The sequence below is a fragment of the Eulemur rufifrons genome, chromosome 28 (assembly GCF_041146395.1).
Source record: "Eulemur rufifrons isolate Redbay chromosome 28, OSU_ERuf_1, whole genome shotgun sequence".
Classification (NCBI taxonomy): domain Eukaryota; kingdom Metazoa; phylum Chordata; class Mammalia; order Primates; family Lemuridae; genus Eulemur; species Eulemur rufifrons.
The window spans coordinates 19758283-19780621 of record NC_091010.1 but is presented as its reverse complement, the minus strand read 5'-3'; the positions used below and the strand labels follow the sequence as shown (position 1 = coordinate 19780621).

Here is a 22339-nt window from a genome sequence, read left to right as displayed (position 1 = left end):
CATGCTAAGCAGACACATGGAAAATTTTCCAATAGTTAAAAACCATAAAGGGCACACAACTCGGCTCCCTCTCCCCGCTGGCCCAGCTACTCCAGAGCCCAGAGGCAGCCATCACACCCCATTCCCCTGTCTCTTTCCCCAGGAAATCCATGTGTATATGACCATTATATATGCTCCCTTCTTTGACACGAACGGTAGCATGCTATACACATTGCTCCGTGTCGGGCTTTTTCCATGTAAAACTATGTCTCGGCAATTGCTCCATAACTGCACAAATAGATGACGATGCTAACAAGGGCAATAAACAATATAGCACATATTTATGGAGCACCTACTCTGTGCCAGGCACTGCTCTAAACACCTTATAAGTACCAAGTATTTGCCTCATTTTCCTTAGTGGCTGCAGGGCTTCTATCCCCTGGTTACACAGTCCCCAGTTATTCTGCATTGCCGAGAGCCCCCTGAGGCTGCGGATCATGCCTCGGGGCAGTGTAAAGCCCCCATCAGACCAGGACACACAGCGGGTGCTAAGGGAGTGACTGCGCTTCAGCAGCTCTTCGTCACCTTCACTTGGTTACTCTTCCCATGGCCATGGGGTGGAGATGAAGACCCCTCCCGTGGAAAGGGATCTCAGAGAGGTTGAGTGAGCTGCCTGCGCTTGCACAGGGACCTGGCAGCACAGTGAGGGGTAAGAGCCCGAGCTCAGGCCCAGCTCCCAGGCCAGTGCACCTTCCCACAACCCCTCGTAGCTTCCCAGGCCAAAGGAAGTGCCAGGCTGGTTGGCGAGTGCACAGCCTGGGACGCACCGGTCCCGCGGTCAGCAGTGTCAGTCACCGGAGCTGACTGCAATGGCACAGCTGAGCACTCTGGGCTGAGCCGCAGGGGAGGCCAAGCAGGGGAGGCTGCCCCAGGAAGGGGAATTTTGAGCTGGTGTTAGGAACGGAGGAAGGTACTACTTTCGGACACTTTTGGACTAGCAGAGAAGGGATTCCAGGTGGAGGAAGTGGCTTTAAACACGATCCTTAGCGTGTCTCAGAATCACCCAGTGGGTTTGTTAAACTGCAGAGTGCTACCCTCTCCCATCACCCTTCCTTTCCCCGGAATTTCTGATTCTGTAGGTCTGGGTTGGAGGCTGTGAACTTGCATTTTTAACCAAGTTCCTGGTGATGCTGATCCAAGACCACCCTTTGAGAACCACCAGCCTAAGCAAAGGCACAGAGTGAGGAATACATAATCAATGATTTGTTATTATCTGCACAGGACCCATGTTAGGGAAGTTTGGAGCCATGTGCAAGTCACACCAGTGCTGTCCTCACCCTGGATCAGAACTGCCAGCAGAGCTCTCAAAAGAAATGCAGACGCCCAGAGCCACTGTGTCAGAATATCTGGGGGGCTGGGAAAGCTGCATCGTTGCCATGGTCCCCAGGGAACCATGCCGCACAGGCAGGGTTTGGAAGACATCAGTGGGGCAGGGAGAGCAGCTTGCAGCTTGCAGACACCCACAGGAGTCCAGAGAGGTGAGCAGGGGACAGGCATAGAGTGGTGACTCCACCGGCCACATACCCAAATCACATGGACAGCTTTAAAATACCCCATGCCTAGGCTGCACAGTAGACCACGGAAATCAGACCAGGGGAGGGGTGGAAACCCAGGCATCAGGACTCTGTAAAGCTCTTCAGGTTACTCGTGCCAATGTTCCCCCAAGGGTGAGGACTACTAGGGTAGAACAGTGGTTTTGCAAGTGTGTCCCTGGGCCCTGCAGCATCAGCATCACCTGGGACCTTGCTAGACATGCAAATGTGGGGGCCACGACCAGATAGATGTGCAGATCAGAAATTCTGGGGGTGGGGTCCAGCACCCTGTCTCAGCACGCCTGCCAGGCATTCTGTCGCACGCTGATGCCTGAACACCACTGGGATGGGCGATACCAGGGACGAGCAAGTCTGAGAACTGGAGAGAATCGACCTGCAAGATATGGTGTGTGAGCAGAGAAGACAGAACCACGAGCCGGCTGGGGCGGCTCCAATTGCCAATCTCGCGCAGCTGAGGTTGACCACGCGGGACTGAAGGGACGCCTGGAGATGGTGTGAGCTCCGCTTAGGTTCAGGTTAAGTACCTGGTGAGGCTGGAGCACCCAGAGGGGACAAGCTTCCCGACCCCACAAGAGAGTGCTCTGGGTCTCAATGCCTGAGGTCTGCTCCCCTCGCCTTCACAACTGCAGTCATCAGGACCCCAGGTCACCTCGAATGCTCAGCCTGCTCCTTCCAGAGCGTCCCCAAAGGGCCAGTTCCTGCTTGGACTTGATTTGTGACTGTCAGCCCTCAGTATATGTGTGTGAGATATTCACCCCATTCGCTAAGCTGGTGCAAAACCCTCACTGACTGCAGCCCTCAGCTGGGAGCCGTTTATAATGACAGCATTTGTTAAACGCAAGCATTCGTCAACTCCCAACTATGGGCTTCACACGCCTTAACCAGAATCTAAACAACGGCTCAGTAAATCCGCGTCAGCCCACCCCTTTTCTGGAGAGGGAAACTGAGGCCGGAGAGCGTCCCTGTTCAAGCTGCACAGCTGCTGACGAAGGGCTGGAACTCCCTCCTGGGGAGTCTGAGCTCTTAGCCGCCTCCGGCCACACAGCACAGCTCCCAAATGCTGCCGATGTGACGCCAAGAGCCAAGAGCGGGCGTAGCGCACAGCCCCGCTCCCCACGCCACAAGTGGCAGAATGAGGCCCGCGGGCCAAGCGCGCGCACCAAGGTCAGGAGCGGAGCGGGCGGGGTGCGCGGCTCCTCGCTCCCGCTGGGCCTCCTCGGCGCCCTTGTCCCACTCGGGGCCGCCTTCGTGGGACCGAGGCGCGGAGGCGGGAGTACTGCGGGAGCTGTCCAGCGGCGATTTTGTTGGGGAGGGAGATAAAGAGGAACATCAAAAGGAGCCCGGTGTGTGCGGAGAGCAGCCCGTGGATTAAATTCTCTTCCAGCTGGGAGAGGCGATGAGAAGGCTGATAGCCCAGCGCGGGCCGGGAGCCGCGGCTGCCCGCGGGGAGGCCGCGCCGAGGCTCGGCTGCGTTTATTTATCGGGAGGGGAAGGACGCGTGAAATGCGGCTTGGCTTCAGCACTTTGCTGCTGGTGACCGCAGACTTCCCCCCACGCCGGGGCAGCGCCTTATCAGCCCGCTGCCAGGAGGGGCTGCCCAGCCCCCCGCTTCCCCAAACCCTGCCCTCCTGCCCCGCCCCGGAGGTGGAGCGCGGGCCTCGGGGACAGCCACAGCCGGCACTGCCGCCTCTGCTCTCTGCGGCTCTCGTCCCAGCCGCCCCGCAGCAACGCGGCCCCGTGTGGTTTTGCAGCTATTTACTGAGCGTTTATTACGTGCTGGGCCCTCAGCAAACATCAGCTGTGGGAGGGAGGGGCAAGGGTGGGGGTTATGTTATTGAACCGGCACACGGGCCTTGCCCGGTGCTGGACTGCGGATTTCAGGCTGGCCCCCTGCTGCTGTCAGGCTGGGTAGGAGTGGCCTGACTTCTTTCTGAGTGTGGCTTCCACATGTCACCTGAGAGCTCTGAGCACCTGCGCACCTGCAGATGACCTGATCCCTCAGGGGGAGGAAGGCTGGACCCACCTCCAGGCCCCCTCCCTGGACCTGAGGCCTGCGGATGCCTCCTCCCCCTGCCTCCCCCCACCCCCAGCACTGTCCTGCTGACCGAGACACCAGTTTGCCCCTCAGGTTGTTCATCCCCCTCTCTCTCTGCCATCTGTCAGGGTGGTGCCTGGGTTAGTGACCCAGTGGTGTGCTGCAGGGGCAAGAGAGCAGGATCCAAACAGGCTCAGTCGCTTCTCAGCTGTATGCCCTTAGGCAACTCACTCCCGCTCCTGGAGCCTCAGTTTCTTCATCTGTGAAGTGGGGAGAGTAAGCACACCTCACAGGGTTAAATGAAAGCGCTATTGTTTCTTTGCCCCAGCATATTTTGTGAGCATGTGACTGTGTCTTCTTGCCTGAGCTAGGAGAGTCCTTGGTGGCAGGGGCCTTGTGAACCCCGAATGCCAAGGGACCCTGTGAACTACACCATGCCCCTGGAGGGGACCTTAGTTCCTTTCAACAGAAGGGAAAATACCAGGGTCATAGGAATGCAGAGTGGACCAAGGCCATCTCTGTGTGGGGGTGGGGGGCCAGGGGGATGCTGAGGTGAGGGAGAAGGGTCAGCGTTCTCAACAGGCCCCTAGGAGGCACTGACGGTGTCCCGCCAGCCCAAGCTGGGAATGGGGCAGGGGACCTGGATTGGAGAGAGGGGCCCTCAGAATCAATGCCACCCTCAGAGAAACCTACCCTGTCTGGAACCCAGGCCTGCCAGCAAAGAGTCCCCAAGACCCAAGATTTCAGGGTATGAAGCCCTAAACTAGTGGTGGTTAAAAGCACAACTTGTGGAGTCAGACCTGAGCCCACTCAGGCTCCCCCTTCAGCTGTGTGATTTTTGCACAAGCAATTTCACCTCCTTGAGCCTCAATTACCTCATCTGCAAAGCAGGAAGAATGAAGCCTACCTGATAGGGCCGTTGTGGGTGAGCTGCCACATCTTGGTCAAGGGCCTGGGACAGAGTAAGTGCTCAGTAAAGGGGAGCTGTTATTGTTCTAGGAAGGGTCCGTAGGGGAGGAAGTACCAGAGGGGCTGGTTCCTAGACCTTGGCAGGGAATGAGAGGAGCAGGCAGAGAGGGCAAAGGCTTGGCTGCTCACAGGAGTGAGGGGACCCACCATGGGCAGGGGCTGTAGGTCCCCTCCTCTCACCCACTGTGCCTTCTGTTGGTCTGATCCATGCTATCGAGTAGCGGAAAATCAAAGTCCATTGAAGATGTATTCTTTATCACTCCTTTGTCAGTCCTTCCACTTAATTAACCCCAATCAGGCAGGGCAAAGTGGGACGAGGGCAGGCCTCTCCCTCCCGTTTCGTGTCAAAGCGTGGGGGCTGCTTCTCCCTCCAGCCTCCACACCTAAGGGGGCACCGAGTTTCCCTGCCCCTGCCTGTATCCGGCCAGGGCTTGGCCGTAGCTCAGCCCTGCTTCCTCGTCTGCATTCCAGGCTTGTCTGGCTCCTGGAGCCTCCATTTCCCCATCTGGGAGCCGGCCACCTCTCAGGCCTGCGTCAGGGTGAAGGACGCTGCCCTCATTTCAGGCTCTCGTCCCAGCTACGTTCCTCTTCCCAAGCTCCTCTGTGGTTTGGGCCCTTGAGCAATATGGGCCTGAGGTCAGGAATCCGTTTTCTCTGGAGCTGCCATATATGGCTGTGTGACCAGGGAAGGCCCTTCTCCGCCCCCTCCCCCATCTGGGCCTACAAAATGGGAAGTTTCCTGATCCGCAAAATGGGAAGCTTGGACTGGGCAATTCTCTAAGGCCCATTAACACCCACTGTGCTCTTTCAATTGCTTTCCACCCTCCAGCCCAAGATCTCTCTCCTGTCCCTCAGGCTCCCTTCTCCTCTCTCCTTGCCTTCTCTGTCACTGCTTTGTCTTTCTCTTCTTTTCTCTCCTTTATCTTCCCCTCACCTCCTCTCTTCTGCTACAGACTGAATGCTTGTGTCCCTCCCCCATTCATATGTTGAAATCCTAACCCCCAAGGAGGGTGGGGCCTTTGGGAGATCATGAGGTCATGAGGGCAGAGTACTCATGAATGGGATTAGTGCCCTTATAAAGGGACCCCAGAGTGACCCTTGCTCATCCTGCCTCGTGGGGACACAGTAGGAAGACAGCATCTGTGAACCAGGAAGCAGGCTCTCACCAGACACTGAATCTACCAGCACCTTGGTCTTGGACTTCCCAGCCTCCAGAACAGAGAGAGGGAAGTTTCTGAGGTTTATAAGCCACCCAGTCAGTCTCTGGTAGCTTGTTACAGCAGCCTGAATGGCCCAAGACATCCTCTCTTCCCTTCCTACCTTCCTCCCCCCCACTTTCTCTGTTCACTGTTCCCTCCCTACCCCGTTCTGCCCCTGTCTGCCTGCCTCCCCGTCCTCCTCTCCCCAGGTTATCTGTTGAATTCCGCACACGCCTGCACAGACGGGATCAATCCGAGGCTGCCTTGCCTTCAGCTTATCTCTGCTCCAAATGATTGATTTTCCCTCTTTAAGAGTAATTTGCTGGTGAATTCCATGTATTGCAAAAACCCCTGTGAAATCTAATTCAATCCGATTGGCAGCTGGCACTTCGGGGAAAGAATGCCAGAGAGCCGTCATTTTCATCGCAGATGTGGATTATCTGTCCGTAGAAGTGGGCACAAGGCCGGCAGGTACCCCTCACCTGCTCGTGCACACCTCCCCCTCCCTTGGGTCAGCCCTGGAGCCAGCGTCCTTTTCTGGAAAGTGAATTCCAACGTGCACTGGGTACTTGCATAAGGCAAATGAGGGAATATTCTTCTGTTTTCCTAATTTGTAGCCTACCACCCCAGTGCGCTATGGGATCTCACACTTCCAAAGCCCGCTACACCTTGCCACCTGTCTCCTGTGTCCCCCTAACCCCATTCCTGGACACGGAACCCAACTCCAGGGACCCAGCCAAGCCCACGTCACATGGTTCATAGCTCAGCCCTGCTGTCCCTCTCTCCTGCATTCCAGGCTTGTCCTGCTCAGAGCCTGGGTTTTTCTACTCCGGTAGTGGGTCACCTCTCAGGCTTGAATCAGAAATGGTGGGGCACTGCCCCCAGGTGACCAGCTGTCCTGGTCTGCCTGAGACTGAGGGGGATCCCAGGATGTGGAGCAGTGCTGCAACCTGGACAGTCGCAGGTGGTCAAGGGCAGCAGATAGGGAGGCCTGTCTGTGAGAGCCCAGCAGGGGGCGTCGGCATCGCTGGCCAGGTGCGGGCCAGGTGCAGCTAGGGATCATGCACTTGGTACGGAGAGCAAAGGGTTCTGCAGATCTAGTCTCCACCACACTAGCCCCAGTTTTCTACAGGGGCTCCCTAAAGGCTGCTCTGACTCCAGGGACTCCCATCTCACACAGCGCACACGTAAAGGGGCTGGTCCTCTGCCAGGAAGGACGGGTGCACAGCTGACTAACGGCCCTGGCTCAGCCTTGGAGACCAATGCCCTGGGTGGGTCCTGTCTAGGGGGTCATAGGTGCCACCCATGTCTGAGGGATAAAGCAAAGTTAACTGGACCCATCTCCAAGTGGGAACTGCACTCTGGCTTCATTTCTATGTCTTAAGCAAATAGCCATTTCTGGTGGGGTTCAAATCTTTGGGCTGCCCTGGGCCTCTAGTGACCAGAGCCATCAGCCCAGTGGATGCTTGATGAGATGAAGTGGCCTTGGGGGCTGGTCAAGAGGGGTAGGCTCTCCTCAGCAGTGCCTGTGGGCAGGCCCAAAGGGCAAGCTTTATGTGGAAGACCCAGGTGACGTAGGGACCTTTCCAGTCCCAGATACAGCAGCTGCTGCTACAGCCACCTGGGCTGGTAATTCATGAGCAGAGGACAGGGACGGCCACATAGGATTTATGAGGCCCAAGTTCTCAATTCTAGGACGCCATGCTCTGCTCCCCAACCCCCGCCGCCATGATCCCAGGGGAGCCAGGCCATGTCCCTCCCTCCCTCCCTCCAGCATGGGACCCTGGTTGGAAGGCACCTACCCTACATGGAAAGCTCCACTATCCCTTCCATGTGGCCCTGTCCTGCAACCCGGGCTTGTCTCCTAGCACAGGTGGCCATATTTCTAACTCTAAAGTCTAGCCTTCTAATCTGAATATGTCAATTTGAACCTCACCCCTGTACCTGGCCTCAACCCCTTCCCTCACTCCCCTGGCAAACTCTGCACTTCAGTTTTGGCCAGGGTTGGGGTGGGGGCTAAAATGGGGTGTAAGTGTCCTCAGAGACGCAGGGAGGAGAGTCCAGATACAGGAGAAAAGGTGTGCATCGGGTCCCACTCCTCCCTCTGGGGCCCCTTCTAGGAAGATCACAGGCCTGACGGGACAGCCACTGGCCTCGGTGGCCTCCTGGGTATCCCGGCCTCTGCTTTCTGGCCAGGCCCTCTAGGGGCCTCTGGACAAGGAGCAGGGAGGGCAGAGTGTGGAGCTGGGAGTTGGCGCTCCCACTCAGCAGCTGCCTGGCGCTGTCTATTTACCATGCTAAACTCTTTCCCTGCTCCCACAGAGGGAGATGTGTGGCCAAAGAAATCTAAACACCTTATGGAAATCAGGAGGGGGACACGGCCAGCTGCTAATCACACCGCTTTGTATTCCACTGTCTCTCCTCTAAGAGCGAGTCCATCTTCCCCCTGCCTTTGCGGGTGGAGAGGAGTGGAGGGGGCAGGAGAGGAGGAGGAGCCCTGGAGCTGACCTGCTTTGTGACCTCTCTGGGCGGCCTTTCAAAATGAGGGATCCCATTGCCATAGGAGGCCATGAACCTGGGGTCCAGGGGTCCAGGGGTCCAGGAAGCCAAGAGCAGGTGTGTGATTCATCTCTTTCCCCTTCCTAGCCCTCTGCCAAGGGGGAGCTGCCCGGCCTTGGGTCCCCTTCCCAGTGAACAAAGACACCACAAATGCCCTAAGAAATGGGTCCTGGGCTGGGACAGGCACTAGGCTCAGATGGAGGGGTGACCATACCTGGTGACAGCCCTCCTTGTCACTCAGCTGCCTCTGGGCCCCTCCTACTTAACACATTCCATATAGGGGGTAGCTACTGGTGAATGGACAAAGGGATGAATGCATGAATGATCCAGGTGTGTGCGCGCTTATCTGCGAATGTGTAGATGTGAGAAAAAATGCAGGAGACAGAGACATAGAGGAGGAAGGGTGGTGCTATGGTTTGAATGTCCTCTCCAAAACTCAAGTTGAAGCTTAATCCCCCATGTGGCAGTATTGAGAAGTGGGGCCTTTAAGAGGTGATTGGAGCATGAGGGCTCTGCCCTGGTGAATGGATTAATCCATTCACGGATTAATGGATTAATAGGTTAATGGATTAATGGGTTATCCTGGGAGGAGGACTGGCAGCTTTATAAGAAGAGGAAGAGAGACCTGAGCTAGCACTTAGCATGCTCAGCCCCCTGCCATGTGTTGTGCTGTGCTGCCTTGGGACTGCGGAGGGTCCCCACCAGCAAGGTAGACCCTCACTGGGTGCAGCCCCTTGACCTTGGACTTTGCAGCCTCCAGAACTGCAAGAAATTTTGTTTCTTATAAATTACTCAGTTTTAGGTATTCTGTTGCAAGCAACAGAAAATGGACTAAGGTGGGAAGGAGGAAGAGAGAGAGGGAGAGGGAGAGAAAGAGAGAGAGGATCAGATTCAGAGACTTGGAGAGAGAGCGGCAGGGTGGATGGGTGGCATTCAGTGAGGAGCTAAGCTGTGGCAGAGATGAAACCAGGGAGGCCTGGCCACTGCCGTCAGGGCGGTGGCAGCTCCCATCTTCTCCATCTAGCCCCTGCCCCTTTGAGCTTCTGTCATTGTCACTGCTAGGACTCCAGACCCCAACCTCATCCCAACCCCTGCCTTTCCCTCAGACCCCACATCCAAGCAGGCCTGACCCCTGGCCCGGTCCCCACCCACCCATGCTCTCTGCCCTCACCCTCATTCATTACCCCCATTCTCCATGTGTCCAGAGTGATCAACCTAAAGTATAGTTCTGAGGATATCACTGGTGCTCAAGGGCCATCTATGGCTCCCAAGTGCCTGCAGAATTAGGGTCAAACACACAGCAGCATTCAAGGCTCTCCAGCCTACCTTTCCGGCTATATGGGGGGGGGGTGCATATAACATACTTGGTGACTTAACAACAGTGGAGAGAAGGATGGTGCTATGTTAGTCTAAAAGTCCACCGGTGGTGCTGTTTATGCTGCTACCTTTCACTTCATCCTTTTTTTGGGGTGGGTGGGAAGATCTTTAATAATTTATAATTTATTTTCTTAATTAACATGCAGTAAAACTGACCTTTTTTGGTATACAGTTCTATGAAGTTTAACACGTGCATAGATGCATCACCCACCCCCTCGAACCAGGATGCAGAACAGTTCCACCACTCCAAAATCTCCCTTGCCCTATCGTTTTACAGTCACCCCTCTCCCACCCCTAACCCCTGGCAACCTCTGATCTCTTCTTTGTCACTATAATTTTGTCATTTTGAGAATGTCACCCACATGCAGAACATAGCAGCTGACATACTCAGCGTAATGCCTTTGAGATTCATCTGATTCTCACTTCGCCTTGGTGATTTGCTTATTTAAGCACAGTCCCTGTAGGACTAGTTGGCATATCTGCACGGACCCCGAGGTGCCAGGTGGTGGGGGGCGCATCCCGCAGCCCTGTGAGAAACCTGGCCACCCGGTGTGCCAGAGGAGGGCTTTGGAGGCAGGTGGAAGAGGGAGCCAAGTGGATTAAAAAAAAAAACACGCTGTTCAGTAAATGTTAGCAGGTTTGGACATTCCCTAATGAGGGCAATCAAAATAAGGCATTATACTGAAAGCAGAGAAGCAAACCCAGAGATGCGTGCTAATTTGCAACTATTGATAGATGTTAGGGCTGCCTCCATCTTCTGAGTCCTGCCTCTGTTCCAGCGTACCCCACCCCCTCCTTCATCTCAATCACCCTGCTGTTCTTAGGTGCTCCCTCTTGGTCCTCCCTGCCTTCCCCCAGGGGCGGCTCCTCAGTCCTCCTCTTCTACCCTAACCTGAGTCATTAGGCTGTCCAGGCTGCCCAGCCCCCACCCACCTCTCCACTCTATCCACACCCCTTCCCCACGGGAGCCCAGCTAGACCCGTGGCTTTAAATACAACCTGGATGTTGGTGACACTTCCATTTCCACCTCCAACCTGGGTCCACACAGTGGGGGCTGGGGGTGCTGGGACACGCAGAGGAGCATTTCCACCACGGGGAACACCAAATGCTACAAGCCAGAGTCTCCCACCCCAGGCTGCTTGCTAGACACCTAGCAGCACGGTCCAGCTGCCTTCCTGGCATTTCCATTTGGGAGTCTAACAAGCAAGTCAAACGTAACATGTTGAAAGCTAACCTGCAGATTCCATCATCCCCTGGTCAAATCGACTGCTTTACCGAATCAGGAAGGAAGAACTCCATTTTTCTAACTGCTCAGGCCAAACACCTTGTGCAGCCGTTCCTAACTCCCTCCCTGCCTGCCTCCCACATCAGCGAATCCTGTCGACTCGCTTCAGAACAGATGCAGCAGCCGACCACTTCTCACCCTCCAAGCGCCTCCGCCGCCGCCACCCGGCCCCATCTGAGTGGCCGCCAAGAAGGGCCACCTCTACCCCGGCAGCCAGAGCTGCCTTTTTAAAAAATTTTTTTTAAATTGAGTTAAAATTCATGTAACATAAAAGTCACCCTTCTAACCACTTTACAGTGTACAAGTCAATGCTTTTTATTTAGTATGATCTTCACTAGGTTGTGCAACCACGACTACCTCTATCTAGTTCCAAAACATTTCATCACCCTAAAACGAAGCTCTGTATCCATTGAGCAGTCACTCCCCCTCCCCTTCCCCAGCCCCTGGCAGCCACTAATCTGCCTTCTGTCTGCATGGACTTGCCTCTTCTGGGCATTTCCTATCCATGGCATCACACGATGATGGCCTTTTGTCACTCAGCACAATGCTCTCGAGGTCCGTCCCTGTTGTCACCTGCGTCGGTACCTCTTTCCTGTCATGTGTGACCAACAGTGCGCGCTTTCTTTACCCATTCAGCAGCTGATGGACAGACATCTGGGTCGTTTCCAGAGCATCCTTTTGAAACCTCACGCACATCACATCGCTGCCTGCTGGTTCCCCTCGGGCGGCTTCCTGTGTCACTCTGAGAGCGAGCCCTGACCACGGCGCCCCTCTCTGACCTGTCTCCTGGCCGTGGACGCGCAGGCACACTCCTGCCTCAGGGGCCCCTTTGCTCTTCCCTCTGCCTGGAATGCTCTTCCACCAGGTATCTGCAGGACTCGCCTCACCTGGGCCTCAGTCTCTCCTCAGATGTCACCTTATCAGGGAGGCCTCCTCTGGCCGTCCTACCCCTCCCCAGCACTCCCTCCAACCCCTCATCTGGCTTGATTTCCCTCCGGGGCTCCTATCACCACCTGAAGGAATGTCCATTTGTTTGTTTCTTTAGTCTGGCACCATTGGACTGTAAGCTGCCCAGGGCTGGACTTTGTCCATTGTGTTCCCTGATGAGTGATTCCTAGAATAGCATCTGGCACCTAGTAGGTGCTCAACAAATATTTGTTGAATAAGCGAAAGCAGGAACTCCCAGGGCATCTCTTCTTCCCACCCCGTGGGCGCCTGTTACTGCGCCTGCATACCTAGCCATCAGGTATGCTTTCCCGTGCTCTGTGACCTTCCTTAAAAGGCTTCTTCTCTGAGCCTCATTTTGCTCATGGGAAAAAAGCAGAGATATCTTCTGCTGTTGACACTAGCACCTGTCAGGATCAAGGAGGGGAAAACATACTCTGTACTTTCTAACACAGGATGTAAACATCTGACAACCTTGATGCTGAAAACAACTTCTCACTTCTCAATTCCTTGTTAACAGATGGAGAAACTGAGGCCTGGAGAGGGAGCAGGGAGGGTCTGCCCTAAGCCTTCATGGACAGCAGCAGCACAGCCATGACATCTTGCCTTGCCACGAAAGGCCTTGCCCCTCTGCCCCCCAGCCCGCCCCTGCACCACTCTCCCTCTTCAGGGGATGGCGTTAGCAGGAGCCCAGGAAAGCAGAGCCAGGCGTGGGGCTGGGGAGGGGGCTCCTGTGCTCCTCGGTGGCCCACCCTCACCACAGCTGCCCAGCAGGACTCTGTGGTTCCTGCTACTTGTTGACTAGTGTATTTCACAGCCCGCAATCGTGGCGGTGGGGTAAGACACACAGGCACAACTCCCAGCTGAGCTGTGCTCCCCTACCCTTCATGACAGGGGAAGACAGGACACACCACCTGTTACTGTCAGGGTGCCACAGCGGGAGGTGGCAAATAGGGCAGGCGGGGGTGGGGGGTGGGAGGGAGACACCACATTCTAGAGTAAAACTGGGCTCACCGGCACCCACAGTGAAGGGGAACCTGGGAGGGCAGGAGCCAGCCAAGAGGTGACGGAGAGAGGAAAAGCGACAGAGGGCTAGTCTGCAAGCTCTGCTCCTGAGTCCCAGGGGATCTTCAGGAAGACCAGCTGCTGTTTGTAGGGAGCATGACTCTCAGGGTAAAACGATTCCACTACTTCCCATGGTGCCAGGCCTGTTCACAAGCGTGGGTGGTGGCGGGTGTGGGGAGGAGACCGCCAGGGACATGGTGTGAAGGGGGAACATTCCGCAAATCCAACAGGAAGGATGAACTCCCACCACCAGAGGGTACTCGTGGCCGGGAGCCACGGGAGCAGGTGGGGAGGGGTGAGGGACGGTGCTGGCACTGCGGCTGCCAACTAGGCCCTGCTTCACACCCCCTGCCAGGGCCATGGGCTCTGTGTAAATAGCATGCTAATTAGATTTACGATGGCACTAAATTAGGAGGTGTCTGAATCACGGCAGAGGACACCCTCTGGTCCTCAGGGAGGCTAGAGCTTAGCATGCTGGGAGGAATCACACCATGGGATGCAGCCGTGGACAGAAAAATCTTAATAATCATCATCATCATAATAAGAGCCTCGGCGAAGGCAACTGGGGAGAAATTAATGGGAAAAGGCGCAGATAGGCCTGTCTTGCTCCCTACAGCTTCCCTTCCAGGACGGCTTTGCTTTGAAGTCAACAGATATTTTCCTGGAGAGCCTAAATCTTAGGGGAGGAACCCTAGAAATCTGAGCTGAAGCTGTGAGACAGCCCAGGCCTTGCAAACAACCCCCTGCCCACTGCCAGGCCGGGGTGAGGGGGACAGAGACCCAGAGAGATGCTCACCCAGGCACCAAGGATCCTAGGCCCCGGCTGTGTGGACATTGCTTTGGGTGGACACTTACCCCTGCTACAGGGTCCGAATCACCAGAGAACCTTTCAGAAATAAGAGCAGCCAAGATGGGCCCCCCTGGCCTAGCACATGGGGTGAGGTGATGCACACTCGACTTCTCCGCATGCCTTGCCTTGGTTGCTCCCTGGACAAGCGCCCTCACCCCCTGCCTTCTCTCCACGTGACTTCATTGATGAAATCACAGGCTGGGTGCGAGGTACAGGATGGTGGGGGCTTTCCACACACTTCCTTTTTCCAGCCAGATCCCAGTTATCTCCTTCTTGGAGGAGAAGGAAGGGTCTGGATAATGGGATAATCACACAACCACTGAATGCAAAACCCGACACACGCCCCCAGCCTGGCAGCCTGCTCTCCCTCTCTCGCCTGCTTCTCTTTGCTCCTTCTAGATTTGCTTTCTAATTGCTTAGGAAATAGGAAAACGGAGGGTCACATCAGTGGGCAGGGGGAGTTTAGGGCAACTACAATGACTGTCTGGGCTGGCAAGGACATGTATCTATGCTCTCCCGCAAAGTAGATGCTGGGGTGTAGATTTCTGGGGCCCAGCAGAACAGTGGCCTGGAGAGTCCAGAGCTGGAAAATGGACCCTCAGCTGAACAAGTGACATGGAGCCAGGGGCCTTATCTCCTCCCTGCTCCCACCCGCGCCCCCACCTGGATGCCAACGCTAAGCCGATGTCAGCCAGTCAGCCACGAAGCACAAGCCCAGGGAGGGGGCTGGGGCAGGGTGACCGTTAGCGAGGACAGGGACCGAAGAGGAGTTTCTCATCTGTTTGTGCCATGGACCCGTCTGGGGAAGCCCATGAACCCCCTTCTCAGAGGAATTTTTTTTAATTCCATAAAACAAAATACATGGGACCACAAAGTCAGCTAATTATTTTGAAATACAGTTATCAAAGTATTTTTAAAAGGTTGTTATAGTCGTGTATGTAGTTCAGAATGCATTAAACAAATGAAATTCCGCGGCGGGTCTAATATATGCTGTCATTTCAAGGTAGCGATGAATGTAAATGGTATTTTGAGATTCCTGTTTTCACCTGTAATGTGATATGAAAATATCTGAGATTTCTCTCGGGCTCAGAACCACAGGTACTGCTCATGCCACCACCGCGGTCTGTGTCTGCATTTGTAATTAAAGGAAATGCTAAAGTCCAGTTAGAAGTTAGTGAAAATAAAGGTGCGGGTTTTTCTCCACCCGGGGTCGCGGTGCCCAGGGCGGTTCCGAACTCGGGGACTGAAAGGAGCTGGGAGGCCGCAGGAGAGGCTGCAGCCGGGAGCACAGCCTCGGTGGAGCTGCGTGGGGAGGGCCCGGGACAAACAGACCAACAGGAACAAATGCGAAAATAAATTTAAATAAATACAAGGTTGCGGGCTGCAGTTCCCTGACAGGCCTGGAACACACGTGGAATGGAAAATGAGGGCGATGGATAAAAATAAAGACCGAGATTAGCAGGAGAACGAGAGCAGCCTCCCCTTCGCTGCCCACCGCGCACGCACACGCACACGCACACACATGCACACGCAATGCACACCCCCGGCATTCTGCAGTGCAGCCTTCTCTCCGTCATTTGCTTTCTTTTATTTATTTATTTGATGTTCTCTCCTTGGGGAGGTGGGTAATTCTCTCAGTTTTTTTTTCTATGCCCCTCAAACAAAATGAATCGTGTCATCTCCTGCCTGAAACAGGAATCAGCTCCTGCCAGCTGTGTCCCCGCTCACCTCTGTGTTGCAGCCCCCGCCCCCCTCCCCCTCCTACCAGCCGTGGGGAAGTGGGAGGACCCACCCGCTTGGGGGGACTGACCCGTGGGACTGAATTCTCAACCCTCTAGTCCTAAGGGACCCCCAGAGGTGACGCGCCTCGCACCAGAGGAGGATGGCTTTCTGTCCACGTGCAGGGAGGGTTCTCGCTTCTCCTTAAGGCCCCGCTCAGGGCCGTTTCCCCATAGGTGACAGCTCTAACCCCACGCGCCCACTCGTGTCTACGCTGCGGGTCAGCTCCTCTCCTCACCAGCAGTGGGAGGTGAACATCGTCAGGGTTTGGAAAACAGAGGAGGGAGCCCCACAGCACATGCAAGAAGCACAGGATCGAGAGTTCAAGGCCAAGCTCTGCCACCCACTAGCTGTGTGACCTTGGGCAAGCCCCCTAAGCCCCTCCTCCTCTGTAGAAAAGGCAAAATAATACATGTATCTCCCAGGGCTGGGAGTTAACTCAGAAAGAGAGCTTCAAGCATGTCCATTCCCCAGACAGTGCGCATCGCACTCATCACGTAGGTATGGGCAATACATATAACCTGAACTTTTGTATCCCCATAATGAGCTGAAATTAAAAAAAAAAAAAAAAAAAAAAGAAAGAGAGCTTTCTATAGGCCAGGTACCATTCAAAACACACAGGAACTCATTTAATCCTCGTAACAGCCCTGTGAGGTAGATACTATTATTTTCTCTATTTTGCAGATAAGAAAATGGAATCAGAGCCTAGGGAAGTCCCCTAAAGTCACACAGATCAAAAGCGGGAGGGCCAAGGTATGAACCAGGCAGTCTGGCTACAGAGCCCTTGTTTTTGCTTTTAATCACTCTGGCTGCCTTCCTCTCTGCTTTACGTAAGGATGCTCCAGTGGGTACCAAACACATGGGCAGGCTGGGGGATGGGGGCGGAGAAGGGGCTCGTAGGGGACACCCAGGCCCCTCTGCCTGAAGTGGGATGACTCAGAGCCAGCTCAGTGAAGGATGGGCCGAAGGTGGGGGCAGGTGTGGGGTGGGAAGCTCAGGCCGCACCCTCTCCTTCCTACTCAGGTCCTCTCGGATGAATAGGATGTTAGGACTTGTGGAGTCTTAAAGATGACTGGGCCCACTCATGGTTTCCCAGAGGTGGACACCGAGGCACACAGTGGAGACCGGCTTGCCTGGAATCCCCGCGAGTGAGGAACAGAACTGGGCTGAGAACCTGGCTTGGGTCTCTTGCCGCCGCTCTCTCGGGGCAGCTGGGGTAGGTCTGGTAGCAGATGCTGTGGTCAGAGATCAAAACCCTGGGCCGATGGTGCCTCAGAGCGCCTGTGCCGCACAGACTGGAGGGGCCAACTCCATGCCCTCCGGGAAGAGTTCTGAAGGGCGGTTTCTCTTGGACTTTTAGGGTCTCATAAGGAGTCTGAGGGTTCTTGGGCTTCTTGCAATCAACTTAAGAGGAAAATGGCTAAACTTCAAGAGAGCCTCTAGTGACACACCAGAAAGCAGCTGCTGGCTGGAACGGGTGACCAAGGAAGGCAGGAGAGTCTCTCATGTAGGAGACTTTGCTCCATTTTCCTGCTTCCACCCTTGCCCCTGACAGTCCGTTTTCAACACAGCAATCAGAGGGCTCCTTGAAAAAGGTGACTTAAGCCATGTCCGTTCCCTGGCTTCCCACTGGGCTCACAGTAACAGAAAAATGCTTTCCTGCCTCACCTGGCCCTGACAAGGCCGTATCCTGCCCTGGCCGTCCGCCTCCTTTCTGCTCCTTGAAAATGCAAGGCCATTGCCCTTGTGGGACCTCTGCCATAACAGGAGAGCACCTGCTGCTGGAATGTTCTCTCTGCAGCTCTGTGTGGCTGCCTCCTCACACCGCTTAACCTCAGCTCACACAGCACCTCCTTGGAAGGCATTCTGAGCCCACTGAGTCAAAAATCACCCGCACCCTGCCACATCACTCACCCCGTTTACTGACTTCTAAACATCTGGTCTACCTGCAATGGTGTGGGGGCTTCTTCCTCCAGCACAATCTCCCCAGGACCAGGCACAGTGGCAGGCACGCAATAGGGGCACCATAATGTTTGTTGAGTGAATGAATAACTCCCCCCTGCATAAATTTCAATATAGTCCCTCAGGGAGACTTGCCGGGGGATCGGCAAATTAATGAGGCCCAAAGGCCTTTGTGAAATGATTCCAGCTCCCAGAAACAGCCAGAACTGGGCAGTAGGGGCCTCTACTGGGGAGGACACAGGAGAGAGGATGGTGGCTCCCCATTCCCCACTCTAATCCCTCTCCTCTGCAAAAATGATTCTCAAGGACAGCAGCAAATATGTTCTGAGAAGCTGTGGGTCAGGAGTGGGCAGAAATAAGGTGGATCAAACGCGCGTAACTCCGGAGAAGAAAGGTCCAGCGCACGAGAATGCGATTTCTCCTGACAGCAGATGAGAGGAACTGTCCATTTTCAGCTATCTGGGTCAACTGGGAGGGGTCGTGCATAACACAAATACTATTTTAAAAAAAAGCCCCTTGCTGGTATTTGCAAGGCAGCCAGAGGCGTGCGTGGGCCCCCACACCCCTGCCTCCCTCTCCCGCCCCTCCTCTGTCTGTCGGACCCTTCAAAGGAGGCGATGCAACCCACAGATGATCCACTCGCATCTAAGTACAAGAGTGGTTTTTAGGACAGCTGAACAGAAAATTCCAAGCCGCCCAACACGCTCCCGTGCAGATGGGCAAGGACTGCCCGTGGCTGACTCAGCCCAGAGGCATGTCAGGGGGGCGAGGCCAGGAGAGGAAAAGCTGAGCAAATGGAGAAACACAAGGAATATGTTGAGGGCAAGGGTGGGGGCAAGGATATGTGCTGTAGGAATCCGAGTGGGTGACAGTGTGGCCATTTACTGTGACTTCCCAGAACAAGAACACCGAGGAAGACACAAGAAAATGCCCAGCAGGGGCTCGGCAGCCCCCGAGCAGGGGAATGAGGCTGCCGCAACCTTTAATTTCCAACTCAGAGATGAGCTCCCCACACCAAGGCTGACTTCTGGGGCCTTTGCCTTCCATTTTTTCTTTTCCCCGATTTGCATCACAACCACCTATTTGCATCTCAACTGTCACCCGGTACAAATGGGTTGCTGTTGGTTTCGGCCCACCCCAGCCCTTCCTTCCCTGGCTTCTGCGGGTTTTCTATAACCGGGGAAGGAGAAGAAATTGCTCAGTGAGACCTGACAATGTGGATAGAGTCCCTGGGAGATAGAAAGGGCCTTGTTCGAGCACCTTTGTTGTTGTGAATGGCCTGGCAGAGCCTGAGATTCAGTAAGAGTCTGAGCAGGACCTTGGGTCTGGTGGGGACCGTGAATTAGATTAGCATCCTTATTAGGAAGGACTGCCACAGAGTTCCCTCTGGGGGTTAAACTGCTTCCTCCTTCCCTCTCTGTTTCTCATCAGCACCCACTACTGTCCACAGTGGACTTTTAGGGTCACCGTTCCTACAAAAACTCAGTAGGGCCCAGTCTGGGAAAAGCCCTGGGCCATCTCATTGCTACTTTATCATTCAGCCACCCGTTATCTCGACCCATGCTCGTTTCCAGAGCGCCTCCCAAGTTCCGGACAGAGTATACGGCGCTGGTTATGCTGTGAGTGCTGGATCATTCGGTGTAACTGGGAGACAGGTATTAACGAGATCACTACACTAATCCCTGGAAAACCGCAATCGGGAGTGCCAGGCAGTCACATGGTTCTACAGAGCCTACAAAGGACCCTGACCTCTCCTCACGCTCCCTTCCCTCCTCCAAAGTTGCCCAGTGAACACATTTTTCTGGACAGCAAGCAAATCCAGAGTCACCTTCAACCCAGACACAAGTCCCGACAGGTGTATTCTCCCCTCAGAAAGGGGACTGCAAGAAACAACAATCTTCTAAAATCTCTTTTGCAACAGTTGCCTGATTTCTCCCAGATTCTGGACGCTCCGGCAGTGCTCAAGTGCCAGTAACTTCTGTCTCCCGTTCCTGTCAGGAATGTGGCTGAACGCGCCACGCTGCGCACCTGGACTTACCCTTCGGTCGTGGTACCCAAGCCCAGTGCTGAATCCCTCCAGAGAGGAATGGGAGACACGGGAGAGCAGGGCTGGAGCAGAAAGCAACTGACCCCGCCCTCGGATGGAGGAACGAGCCTGGACCACATGGACGATGGCCCAGAGGACCTTACAGTGGGGTAGCCTGGGCTTCTGGGCTGCCTCTCCTCCTGTGAGCTCTCCCTCTGCACGTCGCTGTGCCCCGGAGGAGTGGGATTCTGTGGTGAGGAGCGGGCCTCTGCTGTCAGACCGGGCAGCAGTGACGGAGAGCAGGGATGATGGCTGTGCCTGGGCGGGGGGAAGTCACTCGAGGCAGGCTGGACCCAGACACCCCTCAGCATTCCTGCAGACACTTCAGACAGGGCTTCTAGCAAAAGGAGCCTGAGATTAAACCAAGGGGGCCGGGTGACCTTGGCAGCCCCCCAGCAGTCGTGGAGAGCAGGCCCTGCTGGCTTTACTGTGGGCGATGCTCGCTGGGCCCAGTCCTGGTCAGGGCCGCAGCTCCCGAGTAATGACAATGGCTAATGGTTTGTGTGGCAGGGCCCGTGCGGATCCCTGCATACATCTCTCCTGTCCTCTGCACGTCCCTTGTTGATACCCTCTGGGCAGAGGCAATACTTAGCTGCTTCTCCACAGTTCCCACCTTCTGCGGTGAGCTGGGGGCATGTAACTACTTAATAGTTCTGGCTAACGGGCCACTGGGAGGAAGTCACAGAGCCACTTCTGAGACGAAGCACAGAGGAGCCGGTGCTTAACCCTCTAGCTGTCTCTCTCCCGGCTGCAGTGACCGCGACACTGCAGACTGCACCGAGTGACCACACGGAGGGCGGAGTCCCTGCCGACCCATGCTGGACAGGTAATACGGGTGAGAAATAAACTTCCATTTTGGAGTTAACGTGTCACTGCAGTATAAACTGACCGACACATTCTCTTTGTTTTCTATTTCTTTTTTTAAACAGATGAGCACGGTGAGGCTCAAGAATTCACCTGGGGTCACAGAGCTAGTAAATAGCAAGACGGGACTTAAACACGGGCCTTGTCTGATTCTAGAGCTTGTGCTGCCAGTACACGAGCTGCCTCCCTTCTGGGGTGCCTCCCAGATCAAGCCCGGATTCCTTGGCTTGGCATTCGAGGCCCTCCGGGGCATTGTTCATGTGGGTTACTGCCTGTTCCCTGGATCTACTTCTCTGCCTCTGGGGCCTCGCTGTGGGCCCCTGCCCAGCCTGGCCAGCCAACCTTCCTGTGCGTCCCAAGGCTCCGCCCAAGACCCCTCTCGCCACAGAGCCTTTCCTGATCCTCCCAGCCCCTGCTGCCCCTGCTCCAGCAGAACCTGCACTGCCTGTGGCCACTGGACCTTGAACCCCATGCTGGTATTAGTGTTTCTCTTCCCGTGAGCATTGCTCCTCGCCTGAAACCAAGGATGGGACTTTCTTCTGATGTTCTCATTCACACAGTCATCTCTAAAGGGGGTGCCTGCACTCCAGGGCGATACAAGATGATCCACCGGGGTTTGAGAAAATATTAGAATATATTTTATACCTGTTTTTCTCCCCCTTTAAAAATTACTACATTTTTAAATATGTTTTAAAATGTATTAATACATATTTGCATAAACCTACTGTTGGCCCCTTGGGAGAGGGAGCATGGGTTACACTCCTCGTAAACAGTAGGTGATCAGGGCATTCTTTAGGTATCTCAGACAGACAGGTATGGAGTGACTCGCAGGAGATGGAAACACGGGCACACACACATGTGCGCACACACCCCCGCAGTGGGACTGACTCGCCCTGGTGGCCCTGTGTCTTTGGGAGGCCGTGTCCAGTTGAGAGACGCTGACAGCAGGTGGGCAAAGGATGTGGGAGGAGGGGCTCCTGGGTAGGCATGGCGGGGGGTCTGCCAAGCAGCCAGGGTGGAGAGGGGCTCCTCGGGGGAGGGGAGGAGGAAGCCCAGCCAGGAGCAAGGCCTGCGCAGGAGCCCCTCTGGAGGAGTAATTGAAGAGAAGCACCTCGGGCTGGAATCCTAATGGAATTCCTGAGCAGAGAGTGCGAGGGGAGCAGCAGTAATAAATAGTAGTCTTATTAACACGGTGGCTGCTGGTGGGCAGGGAGGGGGCACAAGGGGGACAGGGGGAGGCAGGCTGAGAGGGTCCTGAAGGGAGAGAGACCTGTCCCCAGACGGGCTCTGGCCCTGCCTGCTGCCTGCTGATGTAGGGTGTGGCAGGGCTGGCAGGAGGGGCTGTAGCCTGGCCCAGAGCCCCTTCCCTCCCCGTCCTCCCCACCCTTCCCCCACTTCCACTAGACCTCTTGAACAAGGTGATGCAGACATCGTCTTACGGCCTGAGATCTCCTCTGAAACACTTAGGTCCCCTGGGTGAACTCCTCACATGGAGAAGCGGTGTCATTATTACGCTGAAAACAGGAATCAGGCTTTATGCCAAGGTTGTCATTTATACAGGAGCATGAACTGGGGCACATGCATCCCAGAGAGATGATCCATCGGGGTGTGAGAAAATGTACTTATGGCTTATTTCTACCTTTTAAAATTGCTATTTTTGTGCATGCTTTATAATGTGCATACTGGAGTAGTATGATGATCATGTATATAACTTCTGAATAAATAACTACACACTGGAGGTGTGTGCCCACATGTTTTTCTCCAGGTGTGGG

At 55.0% G+C, this 22339-nt stretch overlaps 1 protein-coding gene across 1 annotated transcript in view; it reads right to left on the bottom strand.

Annotated features, from left to right (window-relative positions):
* Positions 1 to 22339, bottom strand: part of CDH23 (cadherin related 23) — a 393911-nt gene that overhangs the window by 162210 nt on the left and 209362 nt on the right. The gene's annotated exons all lie outside the window — the stretch shown is intronic.